Here is a 17,641-nt window from a genome sequence, read left to right as displayed (position 1 = left end):
AGAAAGGCTGTGTGGCCTTCCTCCTGCCCAAACATTAGAAAGGCTTCCTGAGCTCTTCACTACAGGAACCTGGTGGGGTTCCTGGAGGTAGATCCCACACAAGTGTGGAGTCCCCCTTAACCTGTAGTCCCCAGGAGTTTCCACGCTTGGCCTTGACAAGTCATCAAAATGACCGTGTGTGTGTTCCCACCCATGTGAGGCTGCAGTGGCTTCCGCCCAGGTGATCGGGCCTCAGCTGTGATTCTGTACATCCATCTGTCTTTCCAGATTGCAGGGAGGCAGTTTGTCCTGCCGCCTTAATTCTCAGATGGTGCAAGGAAAGTCATTGATTTTCCGTTTGTTCAGCCTTTTTCGTGTTGGCAGGATGGAAGTGATGACTTCTGAGCTATTTACATGGCAAAGCTAAACCTGGAACTCCTCCTTCGGGGCTCCGGTGAGGAGGGGACTATAGTCAGCTCTTTCTGGTGCATCTGACGTTCTTGAAGTTTGGGGCTTCTGCAATGAGCCCAGCATCCTGTAGACCAGCGTCCCTTCTCCACAACCCAGTGACTGCCACATAACGACCCAGAGGTCTTCTCTTCTCCAAGCTTCTCAAAGCTCACCTGTAGCCTCCAATAAGGCCCACGGCTGCGGGCAGTCAGGTCTGAGTATTGCCTGCAAGGTGCCTGACGCACAGCCCTCGTCAGTGAGTCCGGGGGAGGCAGTGGCTCTCACACGGCTTATGACGCACGGGGCATTTCTGCAGAATCCAGGGTGTTCAGGGCTGCATTCAAGCGTGCCCTGGATTTGAACCTCAATGTCTTTGTCTCTGGTCTCCACATGAATATTTATTGTGGGGAAAGCAAAGCCGGCACACCAGCCCCCCATTCACAGAATTCATCAACAACGGCTTTGTGAAATTTGACCTAGGAGCTGCGGATTGAGGAGGAATGAATGCGTGTCATTTTCCTAATCACAAAGGCTGTTATGAACAACGTTAAATGGGCTTTTATTCTTTTATTTCTGTGTGACCCAGAACCTTGGGAGAGCAAAGTGATGGTGAATTTGTTGCAAAATAAAATGCAAGCCAATCCACAGAGAGACTCATAGGAGGTGGCTTCCACACTGCGTTCAGGAGACTGGTCCTCATCCTGAATTTGTTCTGGCACTGATTGTAGGAGGGCTCACAGGCCTACCGGAAGAGCCCACCTGTCCCGAGGTGGGGCTCCGTGATCCCCCTTCATTCCCACGGGTGGGTGACCAGCAGGCCCTGGCCAGCAGCGTGGCTTGGAGAAGAAACTGAGTGCAGAGCCCTCCAGGACCTGGCAGGCCTCGTCTACGCCCCCATCTGCTCTGTGTCAGAACGGCTGTAAATCCAGCCAATCTGGGATGAGACACATTTCAGCCGCTTGTTTGATGTCCAGTAAGCAGCAGGTGGATCAATAAATGTCTCCTTCCTGCCGGCCCCATGTCATCACCCACGTGCACCCCAGGGCTCTAGGTCAGCTGCAGCGCCATGACTGCAGCCACCAGGAGTATTCAGAAGGCCCCCAGCTCATGTCCCCTCCTGGCACTGGCTTCAGATTCGCTGCCTCTTCTACCCACAGTGAAGGGACCCTCCCCACTTCCCACTCCCGGAGAACTGTTGTATGTGCAGGCAGAGCTGAGAGCAAAGCCTTTCTTTCTGGGACATCTTTTCCCTTGGAGGGTCCACTCTCAAGTTTTCCTCCGGACTCCCCCTTCCCTTGCACTCTTCCTTCCACAGGGCAGCCCTTCAGAGCAGAGAGTTTTAGTGGAACCCTCTCTGTCTCTCTCTGTCTGTCTCTCTTTCTCCTAGACACACACACACAAATACACAACCCACTTCTCTCTTAGGAAACTCCTCAACCTCAGTGCCTCTCCACTGAGATGGGTCCCAAGCGCCCCTGGGCCCAGGCACCCAGCCTGCCCTTGCCCCCCCTTGGATGAGGAGCCCCGGAGCTGAGCACAGACCCTGCCCTGGCGCCTCAGGCTGTGCATGTCCCTGTGACCCCCTGACCACCTGTTCACAGAGTGAGTGCCTGCTGTGTGCCTGGCTGTCACTGTGCCAGAACAGCACCAGAGACCCTGGGTCCCTGCCCCTCCGAGGGGCCCAGAAGCAAGCAGGAGTGTAACCAAGCCAGGAGGGGGCTGGCCCTGGGGGTGGAGAGCTACCAGAGCTGTTCCTAACCAGGAGGAGCACATTTCCTGGGGGTGAGAGAGGGCAGGCCCCATGAAGGGCAATAGAGGGCAATTGTGTGGCCCCCGTGTCCCGTGGCCAGAGAGGTGCTTCCTCCGTGGGAAGGTGCCTGAGCCTGGAGGGCCTCGATGTCCAGCCTGCCCCGCATCCAAAGGGGCTTCATTACAGAAACTCACCGACGGCTCACGGAGGACTCAGCCTCGAGTGTGAGGACCCATGTCCCTGTCTGGAGTGAAACCACTTGTGTGTCCCCTGAACCTGTAAGCCAGGGGCACTCGATGTCCAGGGTCTGTCAGGACCTCGCATGAGCAGGGTCAGGGGGCAGCACCTGGCTCCAGGACGCAGGACTCTTCTGAAACCTGATCCATCTTGAAAAGGAGGTTTATGGCGACTTAAATTCCACTGTGTTAAGATAACATATTTCTCAAAAATTAACTGGCCGTGGTGGTGCGTGCCTGTAATCACAGCTACCTGGGAGGCTGAGGCAGTAGAATCACTTGAACCCAGGAGTCGGAGGTTGTAGTGAGCCGAGATCATGCCACTGCACTCCAGCCTGGCAACAGAGTGCGACTCCATCTCAAAAAATAAAAATAAAATAAGAAAGTAGCTGCCAGGCTTATGAAGGAATGAACAGGCCCCTACATGCCGCAGCCACTCTGCAGCTTTTGTGAACCACTGCTTTAGAGATGAGTCTTTGGACCAAGGAAGCCGCTGAGCTCCAGCTGGGAGCTTCCTGCCGCCTTGGTGGGATGAGGGCAGCTGGTCCTGAAGCCATGGAAACCCAGGCCATTGTCCTTGCATCTGTGGTGGAGGCTTCTGTCGCGGGCCCCACCGTGCTCTGACCGGCAGCCTGCCCAAAGCTGGCTACTCACCCCCAGCTACGAGGGGCTCCCCGCTGCACCCTCGTCAGGAGGATCACTCTTCCGCAGTGGGAGCTGGCAGCCGAAAGATGCCTGGGAGTCACACACACACATGCACTTCCGAGGGATGCAAGTCCTCAAAAGCCCGGCCGTGGCCCCCAGGCAGTTTCTGCCTCACAGTTCCCTCAGAATCAGGCTGAGCCCAGCATCCTCACGTCAGTATCCAGACCCCTCAATGTCATACTCAAAGCCACAGGCTCATTTTACCCCTAAATGTCCTTCCCAGCATTTCCCATCTGGGCACCGGCACAGCTCCCCCAGCTGTCCTGACGTGTACAGCCACCACTGCCCCAAATTTCTTTATGGATTTATTAGCCAAGTGCTTATTCCAAGACACAATAGCTTAGTCTTAACCAGTTTTGTGTTTTACTTGATAGACCCCTCAAGCCTCTTTCAATCAGCAGCTTACCCTCAGAGCCTCTTCTTTTCCTTACAGTTTATCTTTTGTAAACACTCGGTTGTTTGAGCTGGAGGGTTTGCCAGTGCCTGGATATTGCTCATGTCAGAGGATGGGCCATCAGCAGCCAGACCTGGAGGCTTCCCCTGGCTCGGGGTCCACCTCTTGGGCACAACCCAGGGTGTCTCTCCCAAGAAGAGGTGCTGTTTTCATTCTAGCAGTTATGGACGTTCCACACCGAGATGTGACAATTCACTGGAAAGTATCCTAATACTACTGTTTTGTTTTCCTTTAATAGCTCAATACATTTTTGTTTTAGAGATGAAGTCTCCCCTTGTTGCCCAGGCTGGATTACAGGCACCCGCTAACACACCTGGCTAATTTTTTTTTTTCCCAGTAGAGACGGGATTTCACCGAGTTAGCCAGGATGGTCTCGATCTCCTGACCTCGTGACCTGCCTGCCTCAGCCTCAAAGAGTGCTGGGATTACAGCGTGAGCCACTGTGCCCAGCCCTAATTTTTTTTATTTTTGGTAGAGACAGGGTTTTGCCATGTTGCCCAGACTGGTCTGAACCTCACGGGCTCAAGCAACTCACCTACCTTGGCCTCCCAAAGTGCTGACATTACAGGCATGAGCCACCGCGCCCGGCCTGAATAAGTTTTATAAGGAGACTCTTCCTTGCGTCCACATGCAGTTATTCTGTGATACAGGGCACGGAGTTGGCTCTCTGCAGATCAGTGCTGGATGTGTCACTTGATGTATCTAATTTTTAAGATAATGAATCTTTTCCTGTATCCACCAGGTGCTCCATGCATTTTGTTCTGATGCCATCATTTGATTGATTCAAGCAGACATGATGGGTTTCAATCAACTGCAGTCCTCATCCTGGTTGGGGCATAAATCATATCATCATCGGACAGTGGGGTCCCTTCGAGTTGGCTCCCGAGTCTTTGATGGCTTCCTCGCTTTCTGGGTTGTCAGGAGGTTCTAGGCCTGTCCAACCCTCAGATCTCAGTGGGCAAGGCTGGCTTTGGGATGTGCCCACCTTAGAGTTTTCCAAGTTCTCTTTAAGAATTCTGTGCTGGTGGGGTGCCCAGGCCCGGGCCAGGCTGTCCCTGGGTCTCTGCTCCCAGACGTGCCCTCTTCAATATTCCAAGCCTCCTTCCACTAAAAAAAAAAAAAAACTAATTACTCTAATTTTGTGTAGGATGTGGGGAAAATGCTGAAACTGTGCTGCTATTGCCAGTGCCACCTTTCCAGATATGAGGCTTTATTTTTTTTTTCATGTCTCGTCATTAAAAGACTCACATGTTTCCTGGCTTTTGTCCCAATTAAAAGGAAAGTGTCACATGAATAAGGACGCATTTTTCAGAGTACTTCCAGCGCTCGGCGCATGATGACCTGCAATAAACATTTACTAAGTGAATGAGTGGGTGCCTACTGAGTATCCTATGTAAATGACACATACATTCTCTCCTTTAATCTTTCCAGTGGCATAACAAAGTAGGTATTATCATTTTACCCCATTTTAGAAGCGAGGAAACTGGTGTTTAAAGAGGCAACAGCTGCCCAAGATAGACTATCCAGTGGTGAGGCTGGGGCACTGGCTCCAGAAATGCTCTTCAAACACAAGCAGAGCCTCCCGTGGCCCCGTATCCCCCAAGCAATTCAACACCAAGGGGGAAGACAGGACGTTTGTCTGCAGACAGGGCATCATTCCAATACAGTGGATCTAGGTATGTAGGGATCTAGGTACGCAGTGGATCTAGGTATGTAGGGATCTAGGTACGCAGTGGATCTAGGTACACAGGGATCGAGATAAAGAGTGGATCTAGGTACGCAAGGATCTAGGTACACAGGGCTCTAAGTACGCAGGCATCTAGGTACGCAGGGATCTAGGTACGAGGTGGACCTACGTATGCAGGGATCTAGGTACGCAGTGGGTCTAGGTACGCAGTGGATCTAGGTACACAGGGTGTGGGGAGTAGAGAAGTTCTTCAAAGTTTCCTAAATCCATAAAAAGTGTATCGTCCCCTGGTCAAAGGTTTGAATGTGCATATTCCAAGGTGGCTCCAACTTGTTCCAGCCAGTTGAGATAAGGCTAAATGGGCCCCGGATCCAGGTGCCTGACATTCCTTATTCAGGAACCCCTCTGACCTCTTATCACTAACTTCCTCCTTTCTTTGCCCAGGCTGGAGTGCAGTGGGGTGATCTCGGCTCACTGCAAACTCCATCTCCCGGGTTCAAGAGATTCTCCTGCCTCAGCCTCCCGAGTAGCTGGGATTACAGGTGCCCGCCACCACATCAGCTAATTTTTTGTATTTTTAGTAGAGACGGAGTTTCACCATGTTGGCCAGGCTGGTCTTGAACCCCTGACCTCAGGTGATCTGCTCACCTTAGCCTCCCAAAGTGCTGGGATTACAGGTGTGAGCCACTGCTCCTGGCCCAACCTTAAGTTTCTTACTTAGGTAAATGTCTCATCTTCACACGCTGTAAAAATGGCCAATAAAAAATAACTTTAAATGATCCCTAACTTTGTCTAATATCTCATTTTAAATAAGTAATCTAAACAAACTGTTTAAATAAATTGAGGAAACATAAATAAAATAAGTGGTTATAAAAAAATTTCTATATAGTTCAAAATCTAAAAATTATTATAAATGTTTATTGGACATCTGGGTTATTTCTAATTAAAAGAGGGTTATGATATGGAAAAACTTGTTTCTAAGAATTGTGGGATTGTTCTCATCCATAAATTACTAATATCTGAAAGATAATTCAAGATTTCTTACTTCCTAGGGTTTCACTAAAATTTAAGGCTACTATAAAACAGAATTCTAACTAATATATAATTCTGCATGTAAAATATACCAAAAAGTGTTCTTACTGAAAAGAAAATTATTTTGTCTAATTCAGAAGTTATCTAAATATTTATTCAAATTATAGACTTAAAAAGGTTATTTATGAAACAAAGTAACAAGTAAATGAAAAAGATATAAAATTTATAAATATAAAAAAATTTTTAATTTAAAAAATTGAAATAGATAATTTTATATAAAATTTTACATAATAAATGTCTGTCCTAAGATAAAATGACTGATTATTTTAAAAAGAAAAAATATAAGACAAATCAAAAAGTTCAAATATGTGATAGCCTAAGTTGTGATAAAGTATGTAAAAAGAAACCGTAGAATTTAAACTATGACGTCAGGGGCACAAAACACTCAGAGAAGTGCAAAAAAGAATATTTCTATTAGGTTCTTACATTCCACTGGAAATGGTACAATATTCAAGGTAAATTATGCTAATTTAAGGATGTAATCCCTACAGCAAGCAGGGATTACATTCGATAAAAAACAAGGGGAAAAGGGAAAATAAAACATTAAGATGTTTGTTTTTTCTTCCTGCCGTGGTGGGGTAGTAAGGACTGATTTCATCCTCCTGTCCTAGACAACTAGAAAACCAGGCAAAATATGGGAAAGCACAGTGTTCAGACATTGGACAGTGGCCACGTAGAACAGCATTCCCCAGAGAAAGAAATCAAATCACGTCGAGTCCTGTTTCTACGACCCTGGCTTTCTTTCTGGAGAGACTTTTCAAGTAGAGACAGATGGTCTTCCTGAGTTTAGGAGACAGAATTTGGCATTTGGGGAGACCAAGGTGGACAGAATGAGGCAAAATAGCAAATAAGAGGTACCTGTACAAAGACACACTGCGAGAAACGGGCAGTGGGAGCCCCTCCATCCAGCCTTTGCTGCACGTTTGGGGAAGCCACAGAGGCTGGGACAAAGCCACTAGAGAGGTGAGACAAAACCACCTCTGCAGCCCACGGAGGGCTGGGTGCCGACAGTGTGCTACCAGCCAGAGCAGAACGATCTCCGAGCACACAGAGCTCCCAAGGGTGTTGCTCAGTAGTGAAGCTGAGTCGGCCCTAGATGGGGGATTGTCCTGGACATGTCTGGACAAAAGTTAAAAGAAAGCCTGGAAAATAGACAAGTGATTTCAAGTAATTTAACTGCAACTCAGAACATATCCCAACAATATTTAAGGAATACAGCAAAATACAGTGAAAAAAAAGCAAATCCATAACGTCCAACATTTAACACTTTCCTTGCTTCTTTGCATATCTTGTATTTTTTAATCAAAATTTGAGCATAAATACAGGTATGGAACCAAGACAATAGAATCTGCACTCAGGGTGTTAAAAACAGCTGCTATGAATATACTACACAGGTTTAAGAAGATAAAACAAAACATGAGCACCATTCGGAGAGAAACAGAAGATATGTAAAACAACCTAATAAAACATCTAGAGATGAAAAACACAATGTCTCAAAAGAAAAAAGTTACCCTGTGGGATTAACAGTTAAACATTACAAAAATAGTATTAGGGATCTAATGGCAACAATAAAAAACAAAACACACACAAAGACTAAATAAGAAATGAGCAAGAAATCAATAACTTCTGAAATAATACCTAGGGCCTTAATATATATGTAATTGGAGTATCAGAAGTGGGAGCAGAGGTGGAGGACAGCCAAAATATCGTAAGTAGTTATGCTAAAAATATTCCAAATTGATGAAAAATATAAACTCAAATATCTAAGAGGTTCAACAAAACTAAGTCTAAGAAATGAAGTAAAGTACATGAAGGCACATTACTCAGATAATAAGCAGTCAACGGTATTAAAAACAAAGAAAATTTTTGACCAAATTCATTATAGATGCCAATATGTTAAAAATATATTTAGCAAAATGAATCCACATGTATCTTTAAAAATATAAATATAATTATCAAGTGAGATTAATATCAGGAATGCAAGGTTGGTTTAATATTAGAAACTCAATTAATGTAAGTTGCTATATTAATGGAGTAAAAGCAATATGATTATCTAAATGTGATGCTAAAAAGATATTTGCCAAAATTTAATGTATATTCATCAAGCAAGCAAACAACAAAAATCTCAGCAAACAAACAGTAGTAGGAAACTTATTTAACTTGATAAAGTATATATTCAAAAATTCTACAGCTAGCATAATACTTAATAAAAAGAATCATGAAAATTCCCTAAGATTGTGAAAAAGGATAGGATATTGATTTCATCATCTTCTCTTCAGGTTAGAGCTAATGTGATGAGGCAAGAAATCAAAGGTTCACCAACAGGAGAAAAATAAGTAATATCTTTTATTTGCACATGACATGATTGTCTCTGGAGAAAATTTCAAGAATCTACAAACATAGCTATTCTAATTAATAAGTGAGTTTAGTGAGGTTACTATTTCTAAAGTCAGTATACCAAAATCATTGTAATTCCAAATGCTGGTAACAAACAATTGAAATTGAAATTTCAAAAAAATCTATTAATGATAGTATTAAATATTTTATTGTAAATATTAAATATGTACCTATTAAATATGTACATGTAGTTTTTATATACATAGTGAAATGATTACTAAAGTCAAGCAAATTAACATCCAGATCACCTCACATAGTTACTTTTTTTGTGTGAGTGTTCAGAGCACCTAAAATCTACTCTCTTAGCAAATTTCTGATACAGAGTACAATGTTATTAACTATAATTTTCATGCTGTATATTAGATCTCTAGACTTATTCATCTTACATAACTGCAACTTTCATCTTAGCAACACCCCCCTCCTTACCCTAGTAACCACCATTCTACTCTGTTTCTATACATTTGACATTTTTAAGATTCCACATATAAGTGAGATCATGCAGTAATTTTTGTGTGTGTCTGTCTTATTTAATTTAGTATAATATTCTCCACGTTCATCCACGTTGTCACGAAGAGTGGGGCCTCCTTCATTTTTAAGGCTGAATAATATTCCATAAATTTATATATATATATACAATAAAGAATTGTATACCACAATTTCTTTATTCATCATCAGCAGGCACCTAGGTTGATTGCACTTCTTGTATTTCTTGCACAAGCATTTATTGTAAATAATGTTGTCATGGACACGAGAATGCAGATGTCCCTACAAGGGGCTGATTTCATTCCTTTTGGGTATATACCTAGAAGAGTGATTGCTGGGTCATATGGCAATTCTATTTTAATTTTTGGAGGAACCTTCATACTGTTTTCCACAATGGCTGTACCAATTTGCATTCCCACCAACACTGTGCAGGGTGTCCTTTTCTTTACACCTTCAACAACACTTGATATGGCTTGCCATTTTGATAATAGTTGATATGGTTTTGTTATGTCCCTACCCAAATCTCATCTTGAATTGTAGCTCCCATAATTCCCACATGTTGTGGGAGGGACCCAGTGGGAGACAACAGGATCATGGGGGCGGTTTCCCCCATACAGTTCTCATGGTAGTGAATAAGTCTCATGGGACCTGATGGTTTTATAAGGGGTTTCCCCTTTCGTTTGGCTCTCATTCTCTCTTGCCTGCTGCCATGTAAGATGTGCCTTTGTTTCTCCTTTGCCTTCCTCCATGATTGTGAGGCCACCCCAGCCATGTGAAACTGTGAGTCCATTAAACCTCTTTTTTTTTTTTTAAATAAATTGTCCAGTCTCAACTATGTCTTTACTAGCAGTGTGAGAACAGACTAATACAATAGTCATCCTAACAGGTGTGAGAGTTACTATAAACTTCTCTATTAGTAGTATTATTCCTGCTGTATTCCATAAGTTTTCATAAGTTATGTTTCGGTTTTTGTTTGTCTTAAGATTTTTTTTTTTCAAGATGGAGTCTTACTCTGTCACCCAGGCTGGAGTGCAGTGGTGTGATCTAGGCTCACTGGAACCTCTGCCTCCTGGGTTCAAGTGATTCTCCTGCCTCAGCCTCCTGAGTAGCTGGGATTACAGGTGCCTGCCACCATGCCTGGCTAATTTTTGTACTTTTAATAAAGATGGGGTTTCGCCATGTTGGCCAGGCTGGTCTCAAACTCCTGACCTCAGGTGATCCACCTGCCTCGGCCTCCCAGAATGCTGGGATTATAGGCATGAGCCACCGTGCCTGGTCTGTCTCAGGATATTCTTTAAATTCTTTTTTAATTTCTTCTTTGACCCAGTGGTTCTTCAAGAAAGTGTTGTTTAGTTTCCATGTTTTTATGAATTTCTCTAATTTGTTGGTGTTATCAATTTCTAGATTAATTCCGTCATTGTCAGAAAAATTATAATTCCAACCTTCTTAAATTTGTGAAGACTGCTTTTTGACCTAATATGTGATCTACCTTGGAGATCCACCTTGGAGAACATTCTGTGTGCACTTGAGAAGCACGTGTGTCTGCTGCTGGCAGACACTTCTGCATAGGTCTGTTAGGTCCATTTGGTCTGTAGTGTTGTTCAAGACTCTTGATTTCTTTTTTTTCTGTTTGGCTATTCTAGATATTATTGAAGTGAAGTCTTGAAGTCTCCTGCTATTATTAGATTACTGTTAAATTCTCCTTTCATATCTGTCAGTATTTGTCTTATATACGTAGGTGGTCTAATGTTGGGTGCATATACATTTACAATTGTTATATCTTCCTGTTAGGTTGACCCTTCTACCGTTCTGTAATGACTCTGTCTCAAGAGACAGTTTTTGACAAAAAGACTAGCTTTACTGATACAATGATAGCCATTCCCTCTTAGTTTTTTGTTTCCATTTGCATGGAATATCTTTTCCACCCCTTCACTTTTAGCCTATGTCTGTCCTCAAACTAAAAGTGAGTTTTGTGTAGACAGCATACAGTTGTATCTTGTCTTTTTTTTCATGTAGTCATTCTGTATCTTTTTATTGGGGAATTTAATCCATTTCCATTTAAAGTCATGTTGATAAGGAAGGTACTGCCATTGCCATTTTATTAACTGCTTTTCGTTTGTCTTGTAGTTCTTTCATCCCTCTTTTTCTTGCTTGTTTCCTTTTGTATTTCATTGTTGTTTTGTATTGATAGGTTTTCATCCCTTTCTCTTATTTTTTTAAAATTATTATGCTTTAAGTTCTGGGATACATGTGCAGAACATGCAGGTTTGTTACATAGGTATACATGTGCCATGGTGGTCTGCTGCACCCATCAACCCATCATCTACATTAGGTATTTCTCCTAATGCTCTGCCTCCCCTTGTCCCCCACCCCGCAACAGGCCCTGGTGTGTAATGTTCCCCTCCCTGTGTCCATGTATTCTCATTGTTCAACTCCCACTTAGGAGTGAGAACATGCGGTGTTAGATTTTCTGTTCCTGGGTTAGTTTGCTGAGAGTGTTGGTTTCCAGCTTCATCCATGTCCCTGCAAAGGATAGAAACTCATCCTTTTTTATGGCTGCATAGTATTCCATGGTGTATATTGTAAGAATTAAAGAAAGAGGAGAGAAACATGAAGGGCAGCTTGACAGTTAACAGGGACAGGTTGATTTTGAATAAACCTGAGAGGGGTGGCTGGCCGAGTTAGATTAGAGCCACATTTTCTTACAGGCTAAGAGTTTTTAAGGATTTAGGGTGGGAGAGTTTCTTAGAGGCTTGGACTGTTTCTATGTTTTTTTGTTGTGCTTATTTGGGAGGGAGAATTGTGTGTCTGTTCCCATACATCTTTCTGCAGCTGCAGGCATACTCCCAGAGTTTGCTTTTAGCTTTTCTATCTTAGTGCACCTGAAGGGAAAGGAATGTGCCTATTAAGCCCCACTGTTTTACTGGGGCCCATTGTATGAAGGTGAAGTTCAGCAGTTACTTAAGAGGCCTTCTTCATACCTCCTTCTGTGCCTGAACTGTCTTATCTGTGTTTTACTGTCTGCTCTTTCTGGCTGCTTGTCGTCAGAAGAAAAGTGATTTTCTTCAAATGGATGAGGCTAGAAAAGGAGCTGGAATTTAAAGTGGTGGTGTTTGTCCGAGATGATGGTGCTCCAGATCTATCACATATGTGCCATATTTTCTTTATCCAATCTATCATTGATGGGCATTTGGGTTGGTTCCAAGTCTTTGCTATTGTGAATAGTGCTGCAATACACATACGTGTGCATGTGTCTTTATAGTAGAATGATTTATAGTCCTTTGGGTATACACCCAGTAATAGGATTGCTGAGTCAAATGGTATTTCTGGGTCCAGATACTTGAAGAATCGTCACACTGTCTTCCACAGTGGTTGAACTAATTTACACTCCCACCAACAGTGTAAAAGCGTTCCTATTTCTCAACATCCTCTCCAGCATCTGTTGTTCCCTGACTTTTTTGTGATCACCATTCTAACTGGTGTGAGATGCTATCTCATTGTGGTTTTGATTTGCATTTCTCTAATGACCAACAATGATGAACTTTTTTTCATATGTTTGTTGGCCACATAAATGTCTTCTTTTGAAAAGTGTCTGTTCATATCCTTTGCCCACTTTTTAATGTGGTTGTTGTTTTTTTCCTGTGAATTTGTTTGAGTTCCTTGCAGATTCTGGATATTAGCCCTTTGTAAGATGGATAGATTGCAAAAATTTTCTCCCATTCTGTAGGTTGCTTGTTTACTCTGATAGTTTCTTTTGCTGTGCAGAAGCTCTTTAGTTAAATTAGATCTCATTTGTCAATTTTGGCTTTTGTTGCCACTGCTTTTGGTGTTTTAGTCATGAATCTTTGCCCATGCCTATGTCCTGAATGGTATTGCCCAGGTTTTCTTCTAGCGTTTTTATGGTTTTAGGTCTTACATTTAAGTCTTTAATCCATCTTGAGTTAATTTTTGTATAAGGTGTAAGGAAAGGGTCCAGTTTCAGTTTTCTGCTTCTGGCTAGTCAGTTTTCCCAACACCACTTATTAAACAGGAAATCCTTTCCCCATTGCTTGTTTTTGTCAGGTTTGGCAAAGATCAGATGGTCATAGATGTGTGGTGTTATTTCTGAGGTCTCTGTTCTGTTCCATTTGTCTATTTATCTGTTTTGGTACCAGTATCATGCTGTTTTAGTTAGTGTAGCCTTGTAGTATAGTTTGAAGTCAGGTAGCATGATGCCTCCAGCTTTGTTCTTTTTGCTTAGGATTGTCTTGGCTATACGGGCTCTTTTTTGGTTCCATATGAAACTTAAAGTAGTTTTTTTCTAACACCCCTTCATGCTGAAAACACTCCATAAACTAGGTATTGATGGACTGTATCTCAAAATAATATGAGCTATTTATGACAAACCCACAGTCAATATCATACTAAATGGGAAAAGCTGGAAGCACCCTCTTTGAAAACCAGCATAAGACAAGGATCCCCTCTCTCACCACTCCTTTCTCTTATTTTTAATACTTAAGTATTAATTTAACAAACTATGTGTAAGATCTATACACTGAAAACTAAAAACATTGCTTAGAATAATTTAAAAGCACTGTATTAGTTTTCTATCTTGGCCATAACAAATTACCCCAACCTACTGGCTTGAAACAACACATTTATTCTCTTACAATTCTGTAATTTCAAAATCCAACATGACATGAGTCTCACTGAGCTGAAGTCGAGGTGTTGGCAGGGCTCATTTCTTTCTGGAGATGCTGAGTAGAGTCTGTTTTCCTGCTCTTTCCAGCTTCCAAAGCCTTCCTACATGTCCTGGTTCATGGCCCGTTCCTCTATCTCTAGAGCCAGAAGCTACTTCTCTGTCACCGTTCTTCCATGGTCTCATCTCCCTCTGACACAGCTGGGCAAGGTTCTCTGAATTTAAAGATGTGTTTGATTAGATAGGGCCCGCCTAGGTCCTACGTGATCCTCTCACTACCTCAAGGTTCTTCATGGCATTTGCAAAATCCCTTCTCCTGTGGAAGACAGCACAGCCACAGTTTCCAGGAGACTAGGACTTGGGCTTTGGAGGGGGTGGGCAGTGGTGTTTTTCTGCCTGGAACAAATACCTGAATAAATAGAGAGATAAACCATGACCATAAATTGGAAGAATAAATAGTATTAAATTACCAGTTCTCAACAAATTCAATTACAGATTTAATGCAATAACAACCAATATCACAGTGGGATCTATTCATAGAAATTAATAAGCTGATGCTAACGTTTATGAAAAAGCAAAGGAACTACATGAACCAAACCGATTTTGAAAAGAACAAAGTTGCAGGCTTACATGAACTGATTTCAAAACTTACTATAATGCAACAGGGAAGTGTTGGTGTAAAGACAGACACAGGGATCAATAGAACTGAAGTCCAGAAACTGACCCTAAGAAATATGGTCAATTGATTTTTGACAAACGTGTAAAGATAATTTAATAGGAAAACACAATATTTTGAACAAATAGTGCTGCAAATAATGTATATTCATATGCAACATGGTGAACTACAACCCTGACTTCACACGATATGCACAAATTAACTTCAAATAGATAATAGAACCAAATGTTAAAACTACCAATATTTTGAATATAGAATCACTTTAAGCAAGTATTTCTTAATAAGCTATTAGAAACTTGAACTACAGAATTTTAAAAAAAGGATAAGTGAGATTTCATCAAAATTAAAATGTTTGCTCTTCAAACCACCCAAGAAACTGAAAAGGCAAACCACAGATTGGTTTTTCACAAAATAGTTGAAAAAGCAAATATAAAAGCCTTGTATCCAGAATATATGCAGAACTCTCACACTCAATAATAAGATGGCAAACAAAACATTTAAGAAATGGCCAAAACATGTGAACAGATGCTATACTGAAGAAGGTAAACGTGGGGTTAATAAGCATATGAAAAGATGCTCAACATCATTCAACTTTAGAAGAATGCAAATTAAAACTACAATGAGATACCACTTCATGCCCATTAGAATGGTTGAAATTTAAAAGACTGAAGATACGAAGTATTACTAAGGATGTGAAGAAATTAGAATTTTCATACATTGCTAGCAGAAATGCAAAGTGAGACAGGCAATTTGGAAAACGGTTCAGCAGTTTTTTGTAAAGCTCAGGGCATGTTGTCACATGACTTAATAATTTCCATCTTAGGTATTTATCTAAGAAAAGTGAAAACATACACCCACATAAAGGCTTGCACATGAATATTCATGCAGCTTTATTCAAAGTAGCTGTAAAAAATGCCCTTCAACTGATGCATACATAAACACATTGTGGTATATCTGTACTAAGGAATACTAGTCTGCAATAAAACAGAGTAACAATATTTACCAAGGCCCACACTAGAGCATGGATAAATCTCTGTATCATTATGTTAAGTGAAGGAAGTCAGACACAAAACCAATACCAAATGAAAGAATTCTAGAAGGGTCAAAGCTAGAGAGCAAAAGGAGAGCCGCATGATGGGTGCTGTACAGGGGGTGTGGAGTCACTGGAAGGCAAGAGTAACTTTTGGAGCTGTTACAAATGTCACATGTCCTGACTGTGGTGGTAACAAAATTTATAGATTTATATACCTTGAAATGATGCATTTATTGCATATTAAACATATTGTAATGTAATGAAACTAAAAGAAATGGTTATTTTTGGTTTGCCAGTGAAATTGGGCAACCAATGGAACCAAACAACAAAAATAAGTCAGTAGAAGAAGGAAAAGAGCAGCAAAATATACTCAATCAAGAATGAAGCGACAAAGATAGAACCAAGAACATATGGGATACATTGAAAACAAAAAGATAGTAGGCAAATCAAATCAAGTGTAACTTTACGTATAAATGGTCTAAGTGCCCTAATTAAGTCAGCGACAGTTAGGATGGATGAAAAGAAAGACGTAATTATATTCTATTTATAAGACATACAATTTAAATACAAAGAGCCAGATAAATTAATAAAAAGTAAAAACGAGTCGAAGATGCACAATGAAAACACGAGTGGCTGTATTCGAAGTGGACTTTAAGACGAGAAGTAGTATCAGATAAAAGGAGGAACATTTTAAAATGAAAAATAAACAAATTCATTCAAAAACAATAGTTTTTAAAGTGCATGCAGAGAGAGAGAAAAAGTGCTTTAAATACCCGAAGCAAAAAATCAACAGAATTAGAAAGAAAATAGATCCACAATTACAGAGGGGCTTTTAAGAGTCCTCTCTTGGAAATTAATAGATCATAAATATAAAAATAATAGTAGAAAAATGAGTGAGGTAAAGAAGATGTGACCAGCTCTATCAACCCACTTCGACTAACTGGCGCTTGTGGAACACTGCAGACCCAAACTGTGGAATATGCATGATTTTTAAGTGCTCACAGGATAAACTTCCAAATTCACCGTAAACTGAGCCTTGAAACAAGTCTCAGTGAAGTTCAAAGGACTGAAATTGTACAAATTATATTTTCTAATCACAAGGGAATTGAAATAGAAATCAATAACAAAATTGTTACATAAAACACTCATATATTTGAAAATTAAATAACTCACTTCTATGTAATTCATGGGTTAGAGAGGGGAACCACAAGGATTATTAGGAAAAAAAAATGATAATGAATACCAGACATATAAAATTGTAGAAGCTACAGATAACAATAGCTTAGAAGGAAATTTATAGATTTATATTTTAAGTTTAAAAATAAGAGATTCATGAATTCAGTCATATATAATTCTCCCTTAAGGAGTTATGTGGTAAAGCGAATTAAACCAGGGGAAGTAGAAAAAAAGAAAAGAAAAATGAAAATAAAAAAGCAAAATGTATTAAAACTGCATACAGAACTCTTATCAAAGGCATTAAAAATAATCTAGTAGGTAACTAGTATGTAAGCTAATCCATTTTTAGCCCAATGGTCGGGGAATATTGCTGGACCCACTAAGGTCAATCTTTGCAATAGCAGAATGTAAAGGCTGCGATTATATATTCTGTAAAATATCCCCACATTTTACTACTGTCAGTGTGGACCTAGATTTGCAAAAGCATTGTTTACTAATAAACAAATGAATTACTGAATTAACAAGAAAAGAATAAAGGTTTCAGGAGAAATGGATAAAAGAGAAAATAGACAATAAGAAAATAAACAGTCAGAAGGTGATTATTTGAAAAGATTAGTACATCTGATAAACTTCTAACTAGATCAATGAATAGAAACCTAAGAAAAAAAAATGATCAGGAACAAAGGGACTCAGCCATACATTAAAAGGATAATAAATAATAGAAACAACTTCACATCAATAATCTCACAACTTAGCTAAAGTGGAAAAATACATAAAAAGCCTAACTTAGCAAAACTCACATAAGAAGAAATGAAAAATCTAGGGGGAAGACTTCCACCACAATG

Source organism: Pongo abelii, chromosome 23 (genome assembly GCF_028885655.2).
Source record: "Pongo abelii isolate AG06213 chromosome 23, NHGRI_mPonAbe1-v2.0_pri, whole genome shotgun sequence".
Classification (NCBI taxonomy): Eukaryota; Metazoa; Chordata; class Mammalia; order Primates; family Hominidae; genus Pongo; species Pongo abelii.
Note: the sequence above shows the minus strand (reverse complement) of the source record.